Below are 23,023 nucleotides of genomic sequence, written 5' to 3'. Positions count from 1 at the left end.
AGTGACGTTTTGAAATGCAGACTTTGATGGAATGGTCTGCGAGCGTCATGTTGCGTTTGCAGAGCCCCTGATATGCCTAAACAGTAGAAACCCCCCACAAGTGATTCCATTTTAGAAACAAGATCCCCCAAGGAACTTATCTAGATGTTTGGTGAGCACTTTGAACCCCCAAGTGCTTCACAAAAGTTTATAATGTAGAGCCGTGAAAATAAAAAATCATTTTTTTCCCACAAAAATTTTTTTTTAGCCCCCAATTTTTTATTTTCCCAAGGGTAACAGGATAAATTAGACCCCCAAATTTGTTGTGCAATTTTTACTGAGTGCGGTGATACCCCATATGTTTGGGTAAACCATTGTTTGGGCACACGTTGGGTCTCAGAAGGGAGGGAGCATCATTTGACTTTTTGAACGCAAGATTGGCTGGAATCAATGGTGGCGCCATGTCGCGTTTGGAGACCCCTGATGTGCCTAAACAGTGTAAACCCCTCAATTCTAACTCAAACACTAACCCCAACACACCCATAACCCTAATCACAACCCTAACCACAACCACAAGCCTAACTCTAACCCCAACACACCGCTAACCCTAATCTTATCCCTAATTCCAACCTCAACCCTAATCCCAACACTAGCTCTAATTCCAACCCTAACCCTAAGGCTATATGCCCACGTTGCGGATTCATGTGCGGATTTTTCAGCACAGTTTTTGAAAAGTCCGCAGGTAAAACGCACTGCGTTTTACCTGTGGATTTACCGCGGATTTCCTGCGTTTTTTGTGTGAATTTCACCTGTGGTTTTACACCTTCGGATTCCTTTTGAGGAACAGGTGTAAAACGCTGCGGAATCCGCACAAAGAATTGACATGCTGCGGAAAATACAACGTTGCGTTTCCGCGCTGTATTTTCTGCACCATGGGCACAGCGGATTTGGTTTTCCATAGGTTTACATGGTACTGTACACTGCATGGAAAACTGCTGCAAATCCGCAGCCAAATCCGCACCGTGTGCATATACCCTAATTCCAACCATAATTCTAACCCTAACCCTAGTTCTAACCCTAACTCTAGTTCTAACCCTAACCCTAGTTCTAACCCTAATTTTAATCCTAACCCTGGTTTTAACCCTAACCCTAGCCCTAACCCTAGTTCTAACCCTAACTCTAGTTCTAACCCTAACCCTAGTTCTAACCCTAATTCTAATCCTAACCCTAGTTTTAACCCTAGCCCTAACCCTAGTTCTAACCCTAGCCCTAACCCTAACCCTAGTTCTAACCCTAACCCTAGTGGAAAAATAAATATATTTTCTTTATTTTATGATGTTCCCTACCTATGGGGGTGATAAAGGGGAGGCTATTTACTATTTCTTTTATTTTGATCACTGTGGTGGAACCTATCACAATGATCAAAATGAATGAACGAATCTGCCGGCCGGCAGAATCCGCGGGCGCACTGCGCATGCGCCGCCATTTTGGAAGATGGCGGCCCCCATCTTAGATGCCAGACGGACACTGGGAGGGACCCTGGGACGGACCCCGGGACTCCGGAGGTAGGGGGGTGGGATTGGACAGCAGGGGGGAGAGGAGGGTGCGGAGGACAGGACGGAGGGGTAGGAAACACTGACGGTGGCTGCAGATCGCCGCTGTCAGTCGGTGGGGGGGGGTCATATCGGGGTCTCCAGCCATGGCTGATGATATTGCAGCATCGGCCATGGCTGGATTGTAATATTTCACCAAATTTCATTGGTGAAATATTACAAATTGCTCTGATTGGCTGTTTCACTTTCAACAGCCAGTCAGAGCGATCGTAGCCATGTGGGGGCAAAGCCACCCCCCTGGGCTGAAGTACCACTCCCCCTGTCCCTGCAGATCAGGTGAAATTGGAGTTAACCCTTTCACCTGATCTGCAGGGATGCGATCCCTCCATGACGCTACATAGGCGTCACAGGTCGGATTGGCATCGACTTTCATGACCCCTACGTGGCGTCACAGGTCGGGAAGGGATTAATCAGCCCTACCATTCCAGAGATATAGACCTTCTTATTTAGCGCTAATTTTTATGGTGTTTGCAAAGGGGTGTGACTCACAGGATCCTCTGGGGCGTGTCTTTAGACTGCTCTGCATTATTACCCTCTAAGCCACGCCCCCTTGTAAAGATCATAAATGTTAGCGATAAATAAAGAGACCAATATCTCTGGAATCGTATGACGGATTAAGAACAAGAAAAAAAAAAAAAAAAAACAGCAGTAGGAATAAATTAAGACGAAAAACTGCCAACATTGGATCTAGTGATAGGTCCTCTTTAAGACATGAAGCATTTCCCCACAACTAATATATCTCCAAAGAGATTATTTAATGAATAGTATCTAGTAGATCACTTGGCACATGAGTTCTAGCTCATGAGGATAGACCCATTGCAGTTACAGCTACCAGGTTGCTGACACACACTCATAAAAGCTTCTGTGCATTAAGCTCTGTCTCTGCAGGGCCCTTAACCACAAATACGCTCTAAAATACTTAAAACTCCCTGGGGAAATTTTAGAGAGCATCACAGAAGTACTAAAGTAAAACAATGCAGAAATCAATGCAGCAGATCTTGGCGTGGACTTACAGACGAATACCTCCTCCACGAAGTCCAAATTAAAACTATTGTCATTGAGTGTTTATCTATATTTGTTTTGATATTGAGATACAAATTCCAGAGAATGGTGTTGGGTTCTTTTTTTGGACTGATATTGGCCAACCATCTAGTGTATGTTGATCACCAGAATCTCTCCCGATGGCAATGAGGGTGGGGGTAGGGGAAAGAATCAGACCCTGGCATGTTGGATTTCAATATGTTTGGAAATAGATACTGATTCAGACATGGCAGGTTTGGAAATAGATACTGCTTCTGAAATAGCAGGTTTAAAGGGACACTGTCACCTGAATTTGGAGGGAACAATCTTCAGCCATGGAGGCGGGGTTTTTGGGTGTTTGATTCACCCCTTCCTTACCCGCTGGCTGCATGCTGGCTGCAATATTGGATTGAAGTTCATTCTCTGTCCTCCATAGTACACGCCTGCGCAAGGCAAGATTGCACCTTGTGCAGGCATGTACTACGGAGGACAGAGAATGAACTTCCATCCAATTTTGCAGCCAGCATGCAGCCAGCTGGTAAGGAAAGGGTGAATCAAACACCCAAAAACCCCGCCTCCATGGCTGAAGATTGTTCCCTCCAAATTCAGGTGACTGTGTCCCTTTAAGAGTAGGGACTGAATCACACAACAGATTTGGGAGTAAAGTACCGATTCAGACACAGCAGGTGTGGAAGCGAGTACTGATTCAGACATTGAAAGATTCAGAGACAGATCCAGATTCTGACATAACATGTACAGGGAAAGATCAAGCCTTAGATATAAACAGGTTAAGGGACAGGTCCTAATTCACACACAACAGGTTTAGGAAACATTATAAACAAGGTATAGGATCAGAGTTCAGACACAGGCCATACAGACCCAGGGAAGTAGGTCCAGACAAGAAAAGACACAGGAACAGGTTCAGAATTCAGGACTAAGTCAAACAGACCCAGTGAAGCAGGTTCAGACAAGACCAGACACAGGTACAGGTTCAGAGTTCAGGCCTAGGCCATACAGACCCAGGAAAACAGGTACAGACAAGATCAGACACAGGTGCAGGTTCAGAGTTCAGGCCTAAGCCATACAGAGCCACGGAGGGGTTCCGGGAAAGACAAGACCTGAGAACAGACTTTGCAGCTTAAAGACAAGCTAGACACTAAAGTCCTAGGTGTTGAACAAGCATCTCCCAAGAGGGGAGAGTGCCTTAAATACCAGATGCCGACCCGGTATTGGCTGGGAACATCTTAGGAACACACACTACCCCTTTCAGACATAGGAAACGCACACGTACACTATGCAAGATAACTGCAACAGGAGCGTGACCGGGGTGGTGAGTATGTCGGCATCCCTGCCATGGAGATTAGGAGGCATGGAATTACATCGGCCCAGCTGAGCATGCATGTTTCTGGTGGAGTCAGGAGGAATAGTTATAGCCTTAATTAATGTTATACGGCCATCTTTAAGCTCATGTGTAGGACCAAACAGACATCCAATTGACTGCAGTTTTCAACTAATTGGGCTGGATCTGCCAAAAGTCATGAGATAAAGAGCTAATTTCTCTGAAATATATAGCTGGCACTGATGATTGTTAATTGATATATTATAACCATCCACAGTGGATGCGAATAAATTTGCCGAACTTGGTCCACCAGTTACATTAATAATCCTAGGCTGCTGGACGGAAGCTTTGAGAGCCATCTCTTACTTGACGGCATCCTTGGCTCCTCTTTTGATCAGCCATCCTACTATGATGTCATGTGATGACGTAACAGCCCAGCTAATCAAACATAGAGCCATGATTGTCGTCAGGTTAGAGGCGGTTCCCAGACCTCTCGTTCAGCGATCACAGATCACTGAAGTGGCCGCTGAATAAGGTTCCTTCAATTCGATTTGCACCAACTCTATAACCATCACTAGCTATCCCACTTATTAATGTATATGTTGGGTAGTGGCCAATCCTTCTAGGTCTTTTTTTTCTGATTAGTCCTGACAAGCGGTCGATGACGATAATCATAACACCCATCAATAACAGTCTAGAAAAGGTAATTAGCTAGCCAGGATTAGTAGGCATGCCTGAACATGAGATAGCCGGTTGTGATTAGGTGATTGGTAAGCATGCAAATCATTGTGACACCGCAAATAAGTAACGCAGCACTAAGCTATGGAGAAATATTACTGTTGGAAGAATATGGCCTCATGCACAGAACAATATTTTATTACAAATTTTATCTGAATACCTAGTTGATATATGGTTGTATGTCCGACCCTCCATTGACCCTACGGTGAAGGAATGACAGAAACAGCCAAGCTAGCCATCTGTTCTTCCGATTAGTAGGGGTGACAGAGGTGGGAACCCAACCTATCATACTATGGATATGTAATAAGTGTTAAAACCCAACAGGACACATGCTGACTATGCATAATCTATTATACCAGTCCAATAATAATAAAAAGTCCCTTATGGCATCTTAATTGGATGTGATTAGTTGTGCCTGGATTCTACAATAAGCTTGAGCAGGAAATGTCTCAGTCATGTCTTCTGCGTACCAGCAAGAAAACCTGATCAGTGCAGATGTTTTTCACATCGCCAACGCCGCCGCTGCATAATTTCCCTCTTCTCAGTGGTTACAATAAATCTCTGTTATGTGCTTTCAGATGGAAATGTCTTATTTCTGTCCCATTATCTGCTTTATTTTGGACTAAAAGCAAAATATAAATGTAAATAACAAAGCGTGATCGAAATAACCATTAAGACTTTTGCACACAACGTCTTTTTGAAACCGCCGAGCTTTTCAAGACCAAGACACACCAGGAAGCATCAACGTTTTCCTTCTATTTTTGGTCGTTTCCTGACAATTTTTTCAATGTTTTTAAACGTGTTTTTTTTTTTTTTACATTTTTCCAACATATTTATGGTGTCTGTTTTACTGTTTTTTTCCAGATGTTTTTTTTTTTTAAACTCCATTCAACAGTAAAGGACCGCCTAGTCGGTTTTCAAGCAAAAGCTCTGTCAAAAACCTCAAAATGAGGCCCCATGACTTCGGCTATAAATTATAGAGCGGAAAATACCTGAACAATAATCCACTCACATCTTTTAACCGGTTGGTGTCTTTGTAAACCTGAAGACATTAAAAGCCATTGAAACGACGGAATATATGAACAGCAAGTAGTTTTTACATAAATTACTTTTTTGAGCGTTTAGTTAGTGCTTTTTCAGGCGGTTTTCATGGGTGGAATCTGCCATAAAAAGACGTGGTCTTCACATACCCTTTGGGTTCGACCTTATCAGTGATTCAAGAGAATTTACCAAAAATAAAAAGTTCAACTTACCCTCTTACCCTCTTGTCCTCTCAATATTGAGAATGCATTTTAGATTTCATGAATTGCCTAACAGGTTCCCTTTAACCGCTTTAACCCCTTTCCGACTTTGGGCGCAATAGTACACCGAAGTCGGACTCCCTCCCTCTGATGTGGGCTCCAGCGCTGAGCCCACATCTTTTCTGGCACATGTCAGCTGTTTTGAAAATAAAAATAAAACACAGACAAATCCAAGAATATTAACTGGAAAAGGCTCTAATTATATAATAAGGCACAAACATCAAAGTGACTATTAGGCCTCATTAAGACGTTCATTAATTATGTAAGTGAGGAAGTCTAGATTTTCACAGACAGAACACTTACTCATTATAGTCTATGCCACCGAACGGGTGCCGGAACGCAATGTGACAGTACCCTAACCCTGTAATGTATGGGAGAAGCTGTCACAGGTGTGTCAGAGGCTGCAGACCGTCGCTCTGCATCTGACTGCAGAAGATCTCAGCAGTGTGCTTTGAAGACTTCTTCCGGGGCCTTCTGACTTTAGGACCCAGTGGCAACCTTACCCCAGCTCTAGTTGACACACCTGGACCAGGGTATATATAACTCTCAGATTGCTGCTGGAAGATGGGGTTGATATTTCTATTTCCAGTTCCCTGTTGTTTCTCTCTGAGTCTACTCAAGCCAAGTGTTCCTCCTTATTTGTGTAACTCATTTGTCTTTAGTGGTAGTGGGGATTGAGTAGATTATTCTGTCCTTCCCGATGCAGGGCTTATTGCCAAGGTCAGGCAGGGATTAGGTATCCTGCTCAGCGATAGGTGGGGAACCTATATAGGGATGATAGGGCAGACATGGTGATGTTAGATCTGTCTAGGGTCTCCACTCTCCCCTTCCCTAGTGTTTGGTTCCATTTCCCTTTTCCCTTCGTGTTGCACTTAGCCTTTCCTACACGTTGTATGACAGAAGCTATGTCATTCATTTATTAGTTTTTTATAGGTGAAAATCGTTAATGGTAAAACCTGAGACACAGGCCAAACACTGATAGAAACCTGATCCAAAACACTGATGAAGAACGGTCCAAGTTTTTAAGTATGAGAAAAGTCATTGACGTCTGAATGAGGCATTTAGACTATTTTTAATCCAGAAAAAATGCACAAAGACCTTGATGAATCTGGACCTGGGTGCCTGCAGAAAAAACGGAAACGTGTGTTTTTGATCCAAGCTGTGGATCAAATCTGCCAAATCAATTTTTCAGTGAAATAAACGTACAGCGCACTGATCCAACTGCTGTCTGTTTTTACTGTTTCAGGCTGCTTTTACACTTGACTTTTTTGGCAGCCCGTTACTGTGGGCCTTTTATGTGGGCCGCATCGCTGCAATTTTCAAGGTCTGTCGCAATATCAGACGGCAAAAAACTTGCGGATCGCTGTTTTTCAGGTTCCCAATACTATAGCAAAAGTATTGGGAAAAAAAATGGCGGTCCGCAAAACCGGAAGTCAAGGCGCCCCGCAAAAACAACCTTCTGTTGTTTTTGTGGCCCCATTGATTTACAATGGGGGCAATGTCCGTAAGCCGTGAAAAATATCGAGCAAGCTCGATATTTTTTTACTGCTCTAAATACGGCCTTACGGCGTACGGCACTCCTACGAATTTTTGCGGCCCGTTTTTGCGGCCCCATAGAAATGCATTTCTATGGGGCCGAAAAAAACAGGTCGAAAAAACATGGCAAGTGTAAAACCAGCCTTATAGATAGGAGAAGTTTTTGTATTTGAAAAATGAAAAGAAACAGATGCTGCGCTGGTATTAAAAATGGACACACGGACCAAGACTAGATAGAACTTGGATCCAGCACACAAATGAAAACTAGACGTCTGATTGAAGCCTTAGGGTGCTTTCACATTGCGTTTAGTGGTTCCCGTGGGTCTGCTTCCGTCTTGCAGGGGGTCCAGACATATGCCCGGATGGGGCCACCGAGCGAGTCCATAAGGCTACTTTCACACTAGCGTCGGACTCGGCCCGTCGCAGTGCGTCGAGCTGAGGTTCCGACGCTAGCAGTGAAACGGAGGCAGCGGATGCATTTTTCCTGCGCATCCGCTGCCCCATTGTAAGGTGCGGGGAGGTGGGGGCGGAGTTCTGGCCGCGCATGCGCGGTTGGAAAAAGCGGTCCGTTGGCAGCAAAAAACGTTACATGTAACATTTTTTGCTCCCGGCGGTCCGCCACAACACGGCGCAACCGTCGCACGACGGTTGCAACGTGTGTCAATGCGTCGCTAATGTTAATCTATGGGGCAAAAACGCATCCTGCAAAAAAACTTTGCAGGATGCGTTTTTTTCCCCTAAACGACGCATTGAGACATATTGCAAAAAACGCCAGTGTGAAAGTAGCCTAAGCGCAATGTGAGTGCACCCTTAGGGCTCATGTACATGTCAATGATTTTCTCATATGAAAAAAGAAAAACAGAAATTTCATCAGTGGTTTTTATCAGAATTTCATCAGTTTTTTTTCTCTGATGAGAAAGAGAAATTTTTCTTCCTGTTATCCAATAGTCACTGAAAAACGGACAGCACTTGGATGGCATCAGAGTGATGTCCGATTTTTCACGGACCCATAGATTTTCATTGCGGACATATCTCCGTGATGTTGCACGGACAGATCAGAGTCTGCATAAAATCACAGACATGTGAACAGCCTCATAGAAAAACATGGATAACACTCGTACTGGGAATGAGCCCTTATGCCACGTTCACACGTTCAGTATTTGGTCAGCATTTTACCTCAGTATTTGTAAGCCAAAACCAGGAGTGGAACAATCAGAGGAAATGTATAAAAACGGGAATAACATACAAGGCGCCGGCGAATATACAACTTAAATTAATGGTCAGATGGACGGACTTTGCGTTGAAAAGACGCGCACTGAGCGCTGCGGATGAAGCAGAGCTGGAATTCTGATTTAACTCTTTAGGTTGCAGTGTAATAACAGATTGCAGTGTAATAGAGACACAGGAGCAGTGATCCTACACGGCGGCGATACCATGATGGACGGCACCAAAGCACAAACACGGCTCTGCTACATCTGTCCGACTGCAGTCGCCCTCAGTCCGTGTCCCCCCTATAGCGCTTACCTCCACAGGACCCTGCAGTCACTTTCTCAGTCCACTAAGAAGCTCCAAGGCTTTGCTGCATTACCAGGCCTTGTTGCCACGGGCGACTGTTTCACAGCAACGGGGCAAATAAAAAGCTGGAATTAGCATAACTAAACATTCGGGCCCTAAGGTAATTGGAGACCGGCTGGCTTTGTGGCTTTGGTTGTGTATGGAAGCAGAAAATATTAACCCCTTGTTCTGTCACAGGGAAAGAAAAAGTTATTACAACTATTTTATTTAGTTTTATTTCCTTTATTGTCCTAATACACACACACACACGCACGCACGCACGCACGCACACATATATATATTTATTTTTAAAGAAGATATTTAATTGCTTATTTCTTATATATGAGTCTGCAAAAAGGTGTGTTATGAACAATATGGTTATCGTTACCCTTTTTCACCAGCTTTCCCAGACTACTGAAAAGCCAGTAGCGATGCCTTTTAACCCCTTCATGACCAGAGGTATTTTCAGTTTTTGCATTTTTGTTTTTCGCTCCCCTTCTTCCCAGAGCCATGACTTTTTTATTTTTCCGTCACTATGGCCATGTGAGGGCTTATTTTTTTGCGTGACGAGTTGTACTTTTGAACGACACCATTGGTTTTAACATACCGGCGACTAGAAATTGGGAAAAAAAATTCCAAGTGCTGTGAAATTGCAAAAAAAAAGTGCAATTACACAGTTGTTGTTTGTTTTTTTTTACCATGTTCACTAAATGCTAAAACTGACCAGTCGTTATGATTCTCCAGGTTATTACAAGTTCATAGAAATCAAACATGTCTATGTTCTTTTTTATTTAAGTGGTAAATAAAAATCTAAACTTTGGTTAAAAAAAAAGTCACTATTTTCCGAGACCTGTAGCGTCTCCATTTTTCAGGATCTGGGGCTGGTTGTGGGCTTATTTTTTGCGAGACGAGCTGACGTTTTCATTGATACCATTTTAGTGTAGATACGATCTTTTGATCGCTCATTATTGCATTTTATTGCAACGATACCATATATGTGTATACATTTTTTTTGTTTTATTTTGAATGAGGCAAAAGGGGGGTGATTTGAACTTTTATATTTTAAAAACCATTTTTTTTTACTTTTTGCATGCTTCAATAGTCTCCATGGGGGACTAGAAGCTGCAGTTTTCTGATCACCTCTACTACATAGATCGCCTGCGTGTAGCAGAAATTCTCACTTGCTATGAGCGCCGACCACTGGGCAGCATTCATAGCTATCCGGCTAAGGCCGGTTTCACACGTCAGTGGCTCCGGTACGTGAGGTGACAGTTTCCTCACGTACCGGAGACACTGACTCACGTAGACACATTAAAATCAATGTGTCTCTGCACATGTCAGCGTGTTTTCACGGAACGTGCGTCCGTTTGGAAAACACAGAGACATGTCAGTGTTTGTGGGAGAGCATGGATCACACAGACCCATTAAAGACAATGGGTCCGTGTAAAACACGTACCGCACACGGATGTTGTCCGTGTGCAGTCCGTGTGCCGTGCAGGAAACAGCACTACTGTAAGCGCTGTCCCCCCCTGAAGCCCCATTCATTTCTTCTTTCCAGCAGCGTTTGCTGGAAAGAAGGAATGAATAATTTTTTAAAATTTATTTTTGTTTTTAAAATAAAGTTGCCGGTAATCTGCCCCCTCCCACCCCCTGTGCGACCCCCCCCCCACTGGCATTAAAATACTTACCCAGCTCCCTCGGCGCTTACATCCTTTCAGCGTCGCTGCTTGTCCTGTATGAGCGGTCACGTGGTGCCGCACATTACAGTGATGAATATGCGGCTCCACCTCCCATAGGGGTGGAGCCGCATATTCATTACTGTAATAAGCGGCACCACGTGACCGCTCACACAGGACAAGCAGCGACGCTGAGAGGATGTAAGCGCCGAGGGAGCTGGGTAAGTATTTTAATGCCAGCGGGGGGGGAAGCGCACAGGGGGTGGGAGGGGGCAGATTACCGGCAACTTTATTTTAAAAACAAAAATAAAAAAAAATAAAAATTATCCATTCCTTCTTTCCAGCGAACGCTGCTGGGAAGAAGGGATGAATACCAGCTTCAGCACCGCACGCAGGGTACAGTGCTTAACTCTAGCGCTGTCTCCTGCACGGTCCGTGTGGTCTTCAGTCGGCACACGGGCGGCACACGGCTGCCGCACATGTGCCACACTGATGTTCAACGTAAGCACACGGACAAGGATAATTCCGGTACCGATTTTTCCGGTACCGGAATTATTTGGACGTGTGAGACTGGCCTAAGACAACCATAGAGGTCTGCTGGAGATCTCTGGTTGTCATGCCAACCCATTGGTGACCTGTGATCACGTGACGGGGTCACCGATGGGTGGGATATCCGGCGCGCTTCCAGTATGCGCGAGTTAAATGTCGCTGTCAGAGATTGACAGCGGCATTTAACAGGTTAACAGCCGTGGCTGGATAACGATTCAACTCGCGGCTGTTAGGCCGGCGTCACACACAGCGTAAAACAATACGGTCCGTATATTACGGCCGTAATACGCTGAAAAGTCCCGAAAAAAGTGGTCCGTAGCTCCTCCGCAGGCAGGGTGTGTCAGCGTTTTTTGCGCATGGCATCCTCCGTATGTAATCCGTATGGCATCCGTACTGCGTGGTTTTCTCGCAGGCTAGCAAAACCAACATACCGCTATAGAAGTGATCCATGTGTCCCAAAAAGAAAAGAAAATATATATATACTGTCTATATATATATATATATATATATATATATATATATATATGTCAGTAGACACATATATTAGAGAGAAAAGCCGGTAATTCAGTGCGGTGTACAGTAAAATCACACTGACAGCTTACAGTAGAATAGGTAGAATAAATGTGTACACATAGAATAGGTATATATATATATATATGTCAGTGAGACACATATATGTATATATATTAATATTTATTCCAGCGCTAGACAGCTTGAAAGCCGGTAATTCAATTACCGGCTTTTTCCTTCTCCTTCCTAAAACCCGACATGATTTGAGACATGGTTTACATACAGTAAACCATGTCTTCTCTCCATTTTTTTTTGCAGATTCCACACTACTAATGTCAGTAGTGTGTATCTGCAAAATTTGGCCGTTCTAGCTCTTAAAATAAAGGGTTAAATGGCGGAAAAAATTGGCGTGGGCTCCCGCGCAATTTTCTCCGCCAGAGTAGTAAAGCCAGTGACTGAGGGCAGATATTAATAGCCTGGAGAGGGTCCACGGTTATTGGCCCCCCCCTGGCTAAAAATATCTGCCCCCAGCCACCCCAGAAAAGGCACATCTGGAAGATGCGCCTATTCTGGCACTTGGCCACTCTCTTCCCATTCCCGTGTAGCGGGAAAGCCAGGGAGCTTTCTAGGTAATTTCCCACGATCTATGAACAGCCAGCAGAGGGCGCCTCACCGCAAATGAAGCTAAATATAGATCATTGATCTATTTTTAGCCTCATTCCCTGGGGTTTTGCAGCGAGGAGCAGCCTGCATTAGCACAGCTCCTTGCTGCAAAATGTTTTAACCCCTTCAGAAGGATTTACATCGTTGGACGTTACAGATCTGCGGAGGGTAAGTATATTGTTGGTTTATTATGTTTTTTTACTCACAGAACGAGGGTCTTCAGTGACTGGATTGGGCGTTGAATAAAATACTGCAACAACCATTGTTTTTATTTCATTAAAATAATTTTAAAAAATGTGTTTGTGTTTTATTTAACCCTTTACTAGTATTGGATTAATAATGGATAGGTGTCATAATTGACGCCTCTCCATTATTAATTAGGCTTAATGTCACCTTACAATAGCAAGGTGGCATTAACCCTTCATTACCCCATATCCCACCGCTACACGGGAATGGGAAGAGAGTGGCCAAGTGCCAGAATAGGCGCATCTTCCAGATGTGCCTTTTCTGGGGTGGCTGGGGGCAGATATTTTTAGCCAGGGGGGGGCCAATAACCGTGGACCCTCTCCAGGCTATTAATATCTGCCCTCAGTCACTGGCTTTACTACTCTGGCGGAGAAAATTGCGCGGGAGCCCACGCCAATTTTTTCCGCCATTTAACCCTTTATTTTAAGAGCTAGAACGGCCAAATTTTGCAGATACACACTACTGACATTAGTAGTGTGGAATCTGCAAAAAAAATGGAGAGAAGACATGGTTTACTGTATGTAAACCATGTCTCAAATCATGTCGGGTTTTAGGAAGGAGAAGGAAAAAGCCGGTAATTGAATTACCGGCTTTCAAGCTGTCTAGCGCTGGAATAAATATTAATATATATACATATATGTGTCTCACTGACATATATATATATATATACCTATTCTATGTGTACACATTTATTCTACCTATTCTACTGTAAGCTGTCAGTGTGATTTTACTGTACACCGCACTGAATTACCGGCTTTTCTCTCTAACAGCGCTGCGTATTTCTCGCAAGTCACACTGCTTGTCCGTGTGTAATCCGTATTTTTCACGCTTCCATAGACTTTCATTGGCGTATTTCTTGCGCAGTACGGTGACAAACGCAGCATGCTGCGATTTTGTACGGCCGTAGAAAGCCATATAATACTGATCAGTAAAATACGGCAGATAGGAGCCGGGGCATAGAGAATAATTGTGCCGTATTTTTTGCGAGTTTTACGGACGTAGATTCTGCGCTCTTACGTCCGTAAAACTCGCATGTGTGACGGCGGCCTTAGAGGCACATGTCAGCTGTTCAAAACAACTGACATGTGCCGAGAAAGGTGAGGGCTCAGCGCTGGAGCCAACATCAAAGGGAGGGATTCCAACGTTGGTGTATTATTAGGCCGGCCTCACACTCAGCGTATAAAAATACGGTCCGTTATTTACGGCCGTAATGCACAGAAATGTCCCCAAAATAGTGGTCCGTATCTCATCCATAGGCAGGGTGTGTCAGCGTATTTTGCGCATGGCATCCTCCGTATGTAATCCGTATGGCATCCGTACTGCGAGATTTTCTCGCAGGCTTGCAAAACCGACATACGGACATACAATGGATCCATGTGCTCAAAAAATCGTAAAAACATATATACTGTATATATATCTATATATATAATTGTCTAAGGGTTTTTCCGTCTGTCTGTCTGTCTGTCTGTCCTGGAAATCCCGCGTCTCTGATTGGTCGAGGCCTGGTGGCCTCGACCAATCAGAGACCGGCACAGCATCGACGTAGAAATCCCGCGTCTCTGATTTGTCGAGGCCACCAGGCCTCGACCAATCAGCGACGGGCACAGCGACGATGATGTCATAAAGGACGTAGACATCCCGCGTCTCTGACTGGTGGCCTCGACCAATCAGCAACGGGCACAGCGACGATGATGTCATAAAGGACGTAGACATCTCACGTTTCTGATTCAGCGACGGGCACAGTATCGACGTAGATGTCATAATGGTTGCCATGGCGACGATGATGTCATAAAGGTTGCCTCGACCAATCAGCGACGGGCACAGTCTGCCGCGAATTCTGGAATCATCATTGTCCATATACTACGGAGACATGCATATTCTAGAATACCCGATGTGTTAGAATCGGGCCACAATCTAGTCTATATATATAATTGCCTAAGGGTTTTTCCGTCTGTCTGTCTGTCTGTCTGTCTGTCCTGGAAATCCCGGCTCTCTGATTGGTCGAGGCAACCTTTATGACCAATCAGCAACGGGCACAGCGACGATGATGTCATAATGGTTGCCATGGCGACGATGATGTCATAAAGGTTGCCTCGACCAATCAGCAACGGGCACAGTCTGCCGCGAATTCTGGAATCATCATTGTCCATATATTACAGGGACATGCATATTCTAGAATACCCGATGCGTTAGAATCGGGCCACAATCTAGTATATATATATATATATATATATATATATATATATATAAATATATCATACAGCGCTAGATAGCGTAAAAGCCAGTAATTCAATTGCCGGCTTTTGCTTTCTCCTTCCCAAACCCGACATTATATGAGACATGGTTTACATACAGTAAACCATCTCATATCCCTTTTTTTTGGCATATTCCACACTACTAATGTTAGTAGTGTGTATGTGCAAAATTTGGACGCTCTAGCTATTAAATTAAAGGGTTAAATCGCGGAAAAAATTGGCGTGGGCTACTGCACAATTTTCTCCGCCAGAATGGTAAAGCCAGTGACTGAGGGCAGATATTAATAGCCTGGAGAGGGTCCATGGTTATTGTACCCCCCACCTGGCTCAAAACATCTGCCCCAAGCCACCCCAGAAAAGGCACATCTGGAAGATGCGCCTATTCTGGCACTTGGCCACTCTCTTCCCATTCCCGTGTAGCGGTGGGATATGGGGTAATGAAGGGTTAATGTCACCTTGCTATTGTAAGGTGACATTAAGCCAGATTAATAATGGAGAGGCGTCAATTATGACACCTATCCATTATTAATCCAATAGTATGAAATGGTTAAAAAACACACACACATTATTACAAAGTCTTTTAATGAAATAAATACACAGGTTTTTGTAATATTTTATTATACTGGCAATCCACCTGAAGACCCTCGTTCTGTTAAAAAGGTAAAATAAAAAAACAACAATATCCCATACCTTCCGTCATTCCGTCACGTCGAACGATGTAAATCCATCTGAAGGGGTTAACTAATTTTACAAGCAGAAGCTCTGCTAATGCAGCTGTGCTCCTGCCTGTAAAACCCCGGGGAATGAATGGAATATAGGTGAATGACCTGTAGTTACCTTCAGTCACGGTGATGCGCCCTCTGCTGGATGTCCTCATAAGAACTCGAGCCTGGGAACTTTTCAGAATATTTTCCCAGGCTCGAGTTCATATGAGGACATCCAGCAGAGGGCGCATCACCGCGACTGAAGGTAACTACCTTTTTACAGAACGAGGGTCTTCAGGTGGATTACCGGCTTTTAAGCTATCTAGAGCTGTATGAAATCTTAATATATATACATATATGTGTCTCAATGACATATATATATATCCCTATACTATGTGTAGACATTTATCTTGGCTATTGTATTCTAACCTGTCAGTGTGATTTTACTGTACACCACACTGAATTGCCGGCTTTTCTCTCTAACACCGCTGCGTATTTCTCGCAAGTCACACTGCTGGTCCGTGTGTAATCCGTATTTTTCTCGCCCCATAGACTTTCATTGGCGTATTTTTTGCGCAATACGCTGACAAACGCAGCATGCTGCGTTTTTCTACGGCCGTAGAAGACCGTATAATACTGATCAGTAAAATACAGCTGATAGGAGCTGGGCCATAGAGAAGCATTGTACCGTATGCAATCTGTATTTTCAGCACCTCTCTTACGTCCGTAAAACACGCTAGTGTGAGGCCGGCCTTAGGGTAGGTTCACACGACCATTTTCTGCATATCTGAGAAAAACTGTCCGATTATCCTGATCAGGCTTTGAGCAGAGTGGGATGCATTTTTATTGTACGTGGAGAGAAAAAAAAAGTGAAGTTTCTCCGCCTGCTCCATTATGTCATGGACCCATAAACTTGCACTTGGATCAAAATCGGACATGTCTTCAATTTTGTTCCGTAAACCATGCTGTCCGAGGATAGAATCGGAGATGTGCACAGCAAAACAGAATATCGAACGTACAAGCGTTTCCAACAAATAGCACTTGTACGAGAAAATCGGACTTGTGCACGAGCCCTCGACCCTGGAATTGAAAAATATATACCATATATCTCCTGTAGTCTTCCCTATGCGATGTCCTTTATTTGCCATAACCAGCCTGGAAAACCACATTGCCAGACAACTTTTACTGTACAATTATACAAACAAAACCCCCAAAACAATGGCAATATTTTCACCATTTTTTTCACTATTTCATACAGTTTGGAATCATTTTTCAAATTTTTCAGTACATTAAAACATATAATGAATGGTGTCATTCCAAATTACAACTTGTTCCGGATACCCTCATATGACTATTGGTAAAAAAAAACCTGACATATAAGCGCTGCATTCAATCACCTGCCCCATATGAGCTAGAAGCAGCCAATCACTGACCACTGATTGGTTGCAGCGCTCATAAGGCATTTTTTATGCGTTTCTGTAACTTTTTTTCTGACTATTGACCTGTGTAAGGCCAGTCTCACACGTCCAGATAATTCCGATACCGGGAACACCCCTATGGGAGGTGGAGCCGCATATTCATGACTGTAATCGGCGGCACCACATGGCCGCTCATACAGGAGAAGCTGCGGCGAGGACAGGACGCTGCGAGGGAGCCGGGTGAGTATTTTATTACCAGCGGGCGGGCGCACAGGGGGTGGGAGGGGGGTGTCGACAGGGATCTTTATTTAAAACGCGAAAAAAAAAAAAAAGGATTTTTCATATCTTCTTTCTGCTGCTGGAGAGAAGATATGAATGGCGGCTTCAGCACCACGTGGGGGGAGGACAGCGCTTACTGTAGCGCTGTCTCCTGCACAGCACACGGACCGCACACGGACAGCGTTCTTGTGCGGTACGTGTTTTACACGGACCCATTGACTTTAATCGCTCCCACGAACACTGACATGTCTCCGTGTTTTGCACACGGACACACGGTCCGTGAAAACATGATGACATGTGCAGAGACACATTGATTTCAATGTGTCTATGTGAGTCAGTGTCTCCGGTACGTGAGGAAACTGTCACCACACGTACCGGAGCCACTGACGTGTGAAACCGGCCTCAGGGCTTGTGTTTGGCATGCTGAGCTGTACTTTTTGTTGCCAACATTTTGGGGTACAGACGACATATTGATTGCCTTTAAATGCATATTTCCGAGGAAGTGTGGCGACTGAAAGATGGCAATATTGTGATAGAGAAAGGTTTAAAATTTTTGATTTTTGAATTTTTTTTATCAATTTTTACTTTTTCATGGAACTTGAACCTGTGATCGTTTGGTTGCCTGTGCAATGTACTGTGCAATATACTACAATACTAGAGTATTGCAGTATATAGATTAATTGACAAATGACAAGCTTATTATATGGACGTGTGCTATCGGAGTAAAAAACTGGACAGCACAATGACCAATGTAAATCATCAGGGATCTTCAGATGATAATTTTCTTCATGGACCGTTTATTTGAAAAAAACAAAAAACTTGCAGTATGCACTGTTCTCTACCAAAGTCTCAGATGAGACTCTCCCATTCAACCCTATAGTTGCACAAAGACAATTGGACCATCTGGATGGCATGCAATTTTTTATGGCTATACTGCTATTATTAACCCCTACCAGACATTTTACTGTGTAAAAGTGCCAAAGCATTAAAAAAATTTTTTTTTAAATGTGGAATTGCTGTTATTGTCTTGACCCGAAGAATAAAACTGCCTTATCAATTTTACAACACGCGGAACGGCATAAAAAAACCCCAGAAAACAATTCTTGAATTGCTGTTTATTGTTCATTCTGCCTCCCAAAAATTGGAATAGAGAGCGATAAAAAAGTCATGTGCCCAAAAATGGTACCAATAAAAACATCAACTCGTACGACAAAATATGGCAATGCTAGTTTTTGCAAAAAAAAAGCATTTTTTAGTATGTGACAGCAGCCAAACATAAAAACCTGATATAAATCTGGTTTCTCTGTAATCGTACCGACCCGAAGAATAAAGTTGTCTAATCGCTTACACCACACGAGGAACGGCGTAAAAAATAAATAATCCTGCATTCTGCGCTAAGCGCTTACACCTGGGTTTCCCAGTAAATCTCTGAAATACGTCATTCAGATAGAACCCCTGGAAAAAGATTCCCTATAATGAGGTAGATGGATGCATTTTGGATGACGTCTGGCTGCCTATGATCCGGTGGTATACGTCTTTTTAGGAGAGCATAAAAGCTCGGTCGGCCACAGTTTTGCGCACTTCAGGAAAAAGGGACACCACTGAACAGAGGCCAGATGGAGTCCAGAGTAACTCTGTTGCTTCATTAGGCCGGCCTCACACTAGCGAGTTTTACGGACGTATGAGAGGTGCAGAAAATACGCATTGCACACGGTACAATAATTCTCTATGGCCCAGCTCCTATCTGCCGTATTTTACTGATCCGTATTATACGGTCTTCTACGGCCCTAGAAAATCGCAGCATGCTGTGTTTGTCACCGTATTGCGCAAAAAAAAAAAATCGCCAATGAAAGTCTATGGGGCCGAGAAAATTACGGATTACACACGGACCAGCAGTGTGACTTGCAAGAAATACACAGCGGTGTTCTATAGAAAGGCCAGTAATTCAATTGCCGACTTTTGCTATCTCCTTCCTAAACCCGACATGATATGAGACCTGGTTTACATACAGTAAACCATCTCATATCCATTTTTTTTGCCTATTCCACACTACTAATATTAGTAGTGTGTATGTGCAAAATTTGGGCGCTCTAGCTATTAAATTAAAGGGTTAAATCGCGGAAAAAATTGGAGTGGGCTCCCGCGCAATTTTCTCTGCCAGAATGGTAAAGCCAGTGACTGAGGGCAGATATTAATAGCCTGGAGAGGATCCATGGTTATTGCACCCCCACCCTGACTAAAAACATCTACCCCCAGCCACCCCAGAAAAGGCACATCTGGAAGATGCGTCTATTCTGGCACTTGGCCACTCTCTTCCCATTCCCGTGTAGCGGTGGGATATGGGGTAATGAAGGGTTAATGTCACCTTGCTATTGTAACACCTTACAATAGCAAGGTGTTAAGGCTACGTTCACACTAGCGTTATGCTAGTTTGCGTCGGGTTTGCGTCGGGCGACGCAGCGGCGACGCATGCGTCATGCGCCCCTATATTTAACATGGGGAACGCATGCGTTTTTGTTTGTTGCGTTGTGCGACGCATGCGTCTTTTTTTCCGCAAGCGTCGGACGAAGAAAACGCAACAAGTTGCATTTTTCTTGCGTCCAAATTTCGGCAAAAAACGACGCATGCGTCGCAAAACGCAGCGTTTTTGCGTGCGTTTTGGTGCGTTTTTGCGTGCGTTGTGCGTTGCGTCGCCGACGCAGCGGCGCACAACGCTATCGTGAACGTAGCCTAAGCCAGATTAATAATGGAGAGACGTCAATTATGACACCTATCCATTATTAATCCAATAGTACGAAATGGTACTAATGTTAGTAATATCTGCCCTCAGTCACTGGCTTTCCCACTCTGGCAGAGAAAATTGCGCAGGAGCCCACGCCAGTTTGTTCCGTGATTTAACCCTTTATTTTAACAGCTAGAGCCCCCAAATTTTGCACACACACTCTATTAACATTATTAGTGAGGAATATGTAAAAAAAAAGGGATATGAAATGGTTTTACTGTATGTAAACCATGTCTCATATCCTGTCGGGTTTGATAAGGAGATAGCAAAAGCCGGCAATTGAATTACCGGCTTTTAAAGGGAACCTGTCACCCCCCCCCCAGGCGTTTGTAACTAAAAGAGCCACCTTGTGCAGCAGTAATGCTGCATTCTGACAAGGTGGCTCTTTTAGCTCTGGTCCCAGATGCCTCACAGTCATCAATCATGGCCTCTGCCTCCTCTTTCTTCATCAGCATCCCCGGCGCCTGCGCTGTTATTTTCTTTTTTGCGCATGCGCAGTTGCGCTGCCCTTCGAACTTACAGCGCAGGCGCCGGGGACGCTGAAGAAGAAAGAAGAGGCAGAGGCAGAGGCCATGATTGACGACTGTGAGGCATCTGGATTCGGGGGGGGAAAGACCTGCCCCCGGGACGATTTCACGGTATGAGGGACAAATTTCAAAAACTTTTATTTCAGCAGTGCCAAGGACCAGAGCTAAAAGAGCCAACTTGTCAGAATGCAGCATTACTGCTGCACAAGGTGGCTCTTTTAGTTACAAACGCCTGGGGGGGTTGACAGTTTCCCTTTAAGCTATCTAGCACTGTATGACATATAAATATATATATATATATATATATATATATATGTGTGTCTCACTGACATATATATAGACTGTGTATATGTTTTCACGCATATTTGCGCCCATGGATTCATTCTGTGTCCATTTTGCAAGCCGCCGAGAAAATCTCGCTGTACGGATGCCATATGGATTACATACGGAGGTTTACATGCGCAAAATACGCAGCCACACGCTGCCTACGGGCTCATACTCACTTGCGCGAAACTCGGATGAGTCTCGCACGGCAATATCCGGCACTGCCCTGGCACAGAGGAGCGGAGCTGCATGTATTCCTATGCGGCCACATGCTCCGATCTGAGTGCCGGCAGCAGTGCCGGGTATTAACATGCGAGATTCATCCGAGACTCATCCGAGTTTCGTGCAAGTGAGTATGAGCCCTACGGATGATATACGGATCACTGTTTTGGGATCATTTCTGCGTATTCCGCCTGTAAAAAACGGACCGTATTTCCCTACGCTAAGCGTGACTTCAGCCTATGGAGTCTACCGACTCTTCTAGGAAAATCTCGCTCCAGAAGGCAAGCAGCGCTCCGTTCCTCCCGAGTCTCGATGTATGGCTAAACAATACTGTACAGTAATCTATAGGGCGTTTTTACATTCAGCAGAAATTGTGGGAAAAATTTTGGTGCCATTTTTTACTCATTTCCCAGTTCGAAAATGTAAAATATGAGGCTAAAACTAAGATTTGGTTGTAAAAATGTAATTATTTTTTTTTCACTGCCCAATGGTATAAAATTCTCTGACACACCTATGGTGTTAAAATAATCACTGCACCCCTAGGTGAATTCAGTGAGAGGTGTAGTTTGTAAAATGGGGTCACTTATGGGGGTTCTGCTGTTCTGTCACTTCAGGGGCTCTGCCAAGGTGACAAGGCACCCTCAAACTAGTCCAGCAAAATCTTAACCCCCAATATGGCGCTTCTTCCCTTCTGAGCTTTGAATTCTGCCTCAAAAGTAGTTTTTGACCACGTATGTGGTACTGGTGTACTCAGGAGAAATTGCGCAACAAATTTTGGGTTCCATTTTCTCCTGCTACCCTTGTGAAAATAGAAAAAATTGGGGCTAAAATAACATTTTTGTGGGAAAAATGCATTGACATTGAACCTGCTTTCCTTCAATCCATTTTTGCTTGCCATCTTTCAGCAGCACAAGATACTTCCATCGCCCTTATTTATTTTGCATTGCTTATATAGCGCGATCTTAGGCTATGTTCACATTTGCGTTGTGCGGTGCAGCGTCGGAGACGCAACGCACAACGCAAATGTAAACGCATGCACAACGCAGCGTTTTGTGACGCATGCGTCCACTTTTGCATGGTTTTTGGCGCAGAAAAAACTGCATCATGCAGCGTCCTCTGCACCCTGACGCATGCGCCACAGTGACGCATGCGTCACAAAACGCAAGTGCAACGCATGTCCATGCTCCCCCCATGTTAAATATAGGGGCGCACGACGCATGCATCGCCGCGGCTGCGCAAAGCTAATGTGAACGCAGCCTTATTCCCCAGTGCTTTACATACATTATAATCACTGTCTTCAATGCGGCTCACAATCTACATTCCCTGTCAGTATGTCTTTGGAGTTGGCATAATCCTTTTATAATTTCTATGGAAGTTTTTTGCGTTCCTCAATATGGCCACTTTCCATTCCTCTCTCTTTGGCAGCTCCTACTGTCATCTGCGTGATCAGGGTTTATTTGGCGTCTGCTACAATAGAGAAATATATAGAGCTGTAGACAGCGCACAGTAGGAAATTAAGAAAATGTGCAAAATAATGTGTAATTTTTCACTGTCAATAAATAATTGTAATTTAACGGGAACCCGTTGAGAAAAAATGTGATTAACCTGCAGATATGGGGCTAACCTGCATCAGAGCTGGCTGTCAGTCAGTGCTAGGGCGTGGTTACAGATGGCCACGCCTCTATGACTGAAAGTTGGTGGTGGCCAGGGGCAATAAAGTTTATTTCCTCCTGGCAGCCGGGTTATCAACGCAGTGGCCGCATGGCTTTAGAATACAATAAACCTGCA

At 44.1% G+C, this 23,023-nt stretch overlaps 1 protein-coding gene across 1 annotated transcript in view; it reads right to left on the bottom strand.

Moving 5' to 3' along the window:
* The window catches only part of LRRC56 (leucine rich repeat containing 56), a 66,293-nt gene extending 57,171 nt beyond the window's left edge, over window positions 1–9,122 (bottom strand). Inside the window, exon 1 of the mRNA XM_069738857.1 lies at window positions 9,051–9,122. The gene's annotated coding sequence lies outside the window, so the exon portion shown is untranslated. The remainder of the gene's footprint in view (window positions 1–9,050) is intronic.
* Between the last annotated feature and the right edge of the window lie 13,901 nt (window positions 9,123–23,023).

Source organism: Ranitomeya imitator, chromosome 9 (assembly GCF_032444005.1).
Source record: "Ranitomeya imitator isolate aRanImi1 chromosome 9, aRanImi1.pri, whole genome shotgun sequence".
In the NCBI taxonomy this organism is placed as follows: Eukaryota; Metazoa; Chordata; class Amphibia; order Anura; family Dendrobatidae; genus Ranitomeya; species Ranitomeya imitator.
This window is presented reverse-complemented; position numbering and strand designations above follow the sequence as displayed.